The 4,320-nt window shown below is 38.8% G+C and overlaps 1 non-coding gene across 1 annotated transcript; it reads right to left on the bottom strand.

The window, feature by feature from the left end:
- LOC146945646 (small nucleolar RNA R71) lies at positions 1-106 on the bottom strand. Its single transcript, XR_015029549.1, has one exon. It is a non-coding gene; the product is annotated as a small nucleolar RNA R71 (small nucleolar RNA).
- Positions 107-4,320: the final 4,214 nt, after the last annotated feature.

Below are 4,320 nucleotides of genomic sequence, written 5' to 3'. Positions count from 1 at the left end.
AAAAGAAGATGGAGATCTCTAACTTCAAGCAAGGAGAAGGTGAATCATTGTATGATGCTTGGGAGCGATTCAATTTGCTTCTTAAGAGATGCCCTAATCATGAGTTCACCGAGAAGCAATACCTCCAAATCTTCATTGAGGGGGTGACACCAAACACTAGAATTTTCTTAGATGCTTCCGCGGGAGGTAGTCTCAAAAGCAAAACTGATCATGAAGTTCAAGCTCTAATTGAAAACATGGCTGGCAATGAGTATCGTGATCAAGCTAAGAAGAAAGAAAGAGGAGTGTTTGGGGTAAGTGAGCAAACTGCTATCCTTGCTAACCAAGCATCTATGAACAAACAAATCGAAGCTCTAACTAAGGAGTTTCAAGGCTTTACCTTGGCTCATAAGCAACAACAAGTAGCTGCAATCAAGTGTGACTTATGTGGTGAAGAACATCCAAACGGTGAATGTGTTCCAGAAGGATCAAATGAAGAAGCTAACTTCATGGGAGGTTATCAAAGGCAGAATCAATACTACAACTCAGGCATCAATAAGCATCCAATCTAAGCTACTCAAATAACAATGCTTTGAACTCTCAGATGCTCACTCCTCCTCAACAACAACAAAGAAAGCCATCAGCTCTTGAGGAAACTATGATGAACTTCATGAAGATGACACAAGGCAACTTTGAAGAGATGAAGAAGAGTCTGAAGGTGAGAAAAACACAAGAAGGGGGGGGGGTTGAATTGTGTTTTGGAAAATTCTTCGTTTCTCCTAAACACTGAACACACTGATCAGAAGCTAAGTGAGACAGCTTCTGAAGTGATTATCAGAATCTATATGCAGCGGAAAAAACAGAGAGAGAGAAGAAGAAAGACACAAAGCAATTATACAGGTTCCTTCCACAAACCGGAAGTAGTCATGTCCCCCTTGCACTTCCAAGGAGAGTTCACTATGAGTAATATCTGATTACAAATGCTCAAGCACACAAGCAAGAGACTTCCAATGCTCAAGCACACAAGCAAGAGACTTCCTTTGCTCAAGAACACAATCAAGAGACTTCCTGCTCAAGCACAACTGCAAGAGGCTTCCTAACTAAACAAAATTACACAGAAAATTGTTTAAGTTTGAACACTTGATATACAATCAGAGGTGCTCACAATACAAATCAGATACAGACTCATTGGACTTAAGAATTTCTAAGATATGACTTTGAGACACAGAAATTCTAAGTGAATGCAGAACAATTTCAGCAGAGGTTTGGTACTTGTGAAAATCTTGTGAGTCTTTCGTTCAGCGTTCTTGCATTACCAAAACTCTAAGTCTTCACTCCTTTATATAGAGGTGTGAAAGAGACGTTGTGAAATTGCCAGAGCCCAAAGAGTCGTTGCTGAAGCTTGATCTTTCACCTTTGATCTTTTGCCTGATTTGGTTGTTGTCCTATGAAGAACTAATTTGAAATCCATTCCTTATTCAAAGGAACATCTATGCAGGCGAAGCCGTATTCTGGAGCTGTTTTCTTGTCTTGTAGCGTGGACACAAAACAGAGTAGTGGAGAACGTGGTTGTACAATTCGTACAAAGTACAATGTCAACGCTTTCGTCCAAATTGCAAGCACAAGCCTTCAAACACCTTTGAAATGACCGTTGCAAAATTCCACTAATCCTTTGTTTGTGTTTTCGAATCCAATAGACAGCTTTTGCATTGATAATTCTTCAATTCTTGAATCTTTTGCAAATCCAGTTGAGATTCAGCTTCTGGTGAAATAGCTTCTGATGAGGCAGCTTCTGATGATGCAGCTTCTGATGATATGACTTCTGCAGCTTCTGATGATGCAGCTTCTGATGATATGACTTCTGGACTTCTTGTCTTCAGGAGCACTATTCTTACTTCAGAAGCGTCTTAACTTCAGGAGCACTATTCTTTCTTCAGAAGCGACTTAACTTCAGGAGCGCTTTTTCTCTTCAGTAACAAGTTGCCTTCAGGAGCGTCCAAGCTTCAAATTTTTGTTGTTTCCTTTGCTCTTTATTTGCTCATTCAGAACCAATGATGATGTAACTTTATAATTATGGTCCTGTACACTTGAACAAATATTAGCTAGTCCAATTTACAATTTTTAATACCTTGTTATCATCAAAACTCTTTAAGGTTTATTGTTAAACACATTTTGTTCCAACAATCTCCCCCTTTTTGATGATGACAAACAAAAGTATTTAAAATTGATCAATTGTTGTTAATCTAATTAACAAGTTGACTTTGGGGTTCTGAGGTTTGTAAGCTCAGAGTCTGAGGTTTGTAAGCTCAAACTCCCCCTGCGTCTGATAGTCTTTAAGGTGAGGTTTGTAAGCTCCCCCTAAGTTCTATCCAGGTTAATTAAATTCATTTTTCGCACAATAAAATTATCAGAGCTTTAAAAAATTGAATCATTGAAAGAATTAACTTATAGATAAGAAGAATGGTTCAATTAATTTTACTTGAATTTTGATACTTCTTCGTTCGTTCATAGCTTATACCAATAAGGTAAAAAAAATGATAGAAGTTTTTCAAAAATTTCAAATGCCATTAATGTTAATGGGGCTCAGAGCCTTTAAATACTTGTCACATATACTCCCCCTTTTGTCATTATCAAAAAAATGAGATAAAAATAAGCAAAAAAGACAAAAAAATTTGAGAAAAACTCAAGCATGAGAGAGTATACTAAGAAATTAACTAAATAAATCAGACCAAAGTATATGAACATGAATATCCAATTATCAGAAGCAGCTAAGCAGTCAGAATCATTTAAGCATTCAGAAGCATAGAAAAATAAAACAAGATGGTTTCAGAAGCAAGGACTAAAAATTTAAAACACACAACAAACAAAAGATAACACTAAGGTGTGCAACTAATGATTGGTTTGTTGTTGTTTCTTCATCTTCTCCATTTCTTCAGTTTTTGTCTTCAACAGTTCTTCAAGGTATTGTTGCCTCTGGAGAAGAGCTTGTTCCCTTTCCTTAGCCTCTTGCTGCTGCTGTGCCATCTGTTTCTTCAGAAGCTTACACAACCTTGCTTCTCTGGTCAAGTAGTCCTTTTCTGAGAAGAAAGGCTGGTTTGCCAGGAGCAGTGTAGAACTTCTTACTCTGAGACTCTGCTTCAGATGCTCCATTAAATTCCTGACAGAAGCTTCCTTGCTTCTGATGCACTTAGCCTTTACATTTTCAATAAGCTCAGCTGCCCGGTTCTGAAGAGATGCCCAGGAGTCTTCATATGCGTTGGTGAGATCAATTGACCTTCTTTGATCCACCAGATTATGCATTTGACTAAGGATTGTGAGAAGCTCAGCATTAATATATCCAGATTCCAGGATGTTTGTGGGTGGTTGTTCAAGGGTTTCAAGATCAGAATCACTGATTTCCAGGTCTTGAACAGGGTTAGGAACTGGAATGGTAAAGTGTGTTTGTGTGTTTGAAGATGAAGGCTGGTCAGAAGCACTGTGTGTGGTAGAGGTTGAGGCTTGAACATTGACTTGAGAGTTGTTAACATCCATGGGAGTTGGTTCTGGGGAGTGTTCAATTTCAGTTGGTGGTTGTTGTGGTGAAGTTGATGTTTGAGTGTTGAGTTGGGGGTCAATGGTAGCTATTGGTGATTGTGGGGGTGTTGTGGGTTTATGTGGTTCAGGTGTGTGTTGATGGGGGTTTTCTGAAACAATATTTTCAAAAGCAGCTGCTTCTGGAGTTGTTTCAGAGGCCTTTTCTGAGGTAAACTCAACATTTTCTGGAGGAATCATGTTGAGAGGTTGAATGTTAAGGGGTTGAGGGTTAAGGCGAAAGATAGTATCAATGACTCTTTCTCTCTGCTCAGCCAGTTCAGCCAACTTCTCATTAATTATGTGACCAACTGGTTCATAAGTAGTTGACTGAGAGGGCTTTTTGTTGGTTTTGGTTGATGTTGACTGGCTTTTTAATGGTTTTTGAAAAAGTTGAGCTAAGGGTATATCATCATCAGAATCATCAGAATCTGATAATGATGTGGATGCGGAATCTGATGATATATTAATTACCTTCTCTGGTTCAGGATCAGAATCCTCTTTAGCAGACTCACTGGTCATCAGCAACAGTTGTTGTCTTCAGCTACCTCTTCAATTGATGGCATTGCAGAACCACCAATCTTAAGCTTGACAGAAGCAGGTCTTGCCTTCTTAGCAAATTCTTCAACCTTCAGATACTCTTCTTTGGTCATTTTCCTCTTAACACTTCTGCTTTTTGCCAGAGGCACAGTACCACCATACATTTCCTCAGGTACCTCATCCAACCTGATGACCTCTTTGGTTGCCACATAGTGTTCCTTGATGTACCTC

The sequence above is a fragment of the Medicago sativa genome, chromosome 2 (genome assembly GCF_051527215.1).
Source record: "Medicago sativa cultivar Bolivia chromosome 2, Bolivia_mono, whole genome shotgun sequence".
Lineage (NCBI taxonomy): Eukaryota > Viridiplantae > Streptophyta > Magnoliopsida > Fabales > Fabaceae > Medicago > Medicago sativa.
This window is presented reverse-complemented; position numbering and strand designations above follow the sequence as displayed.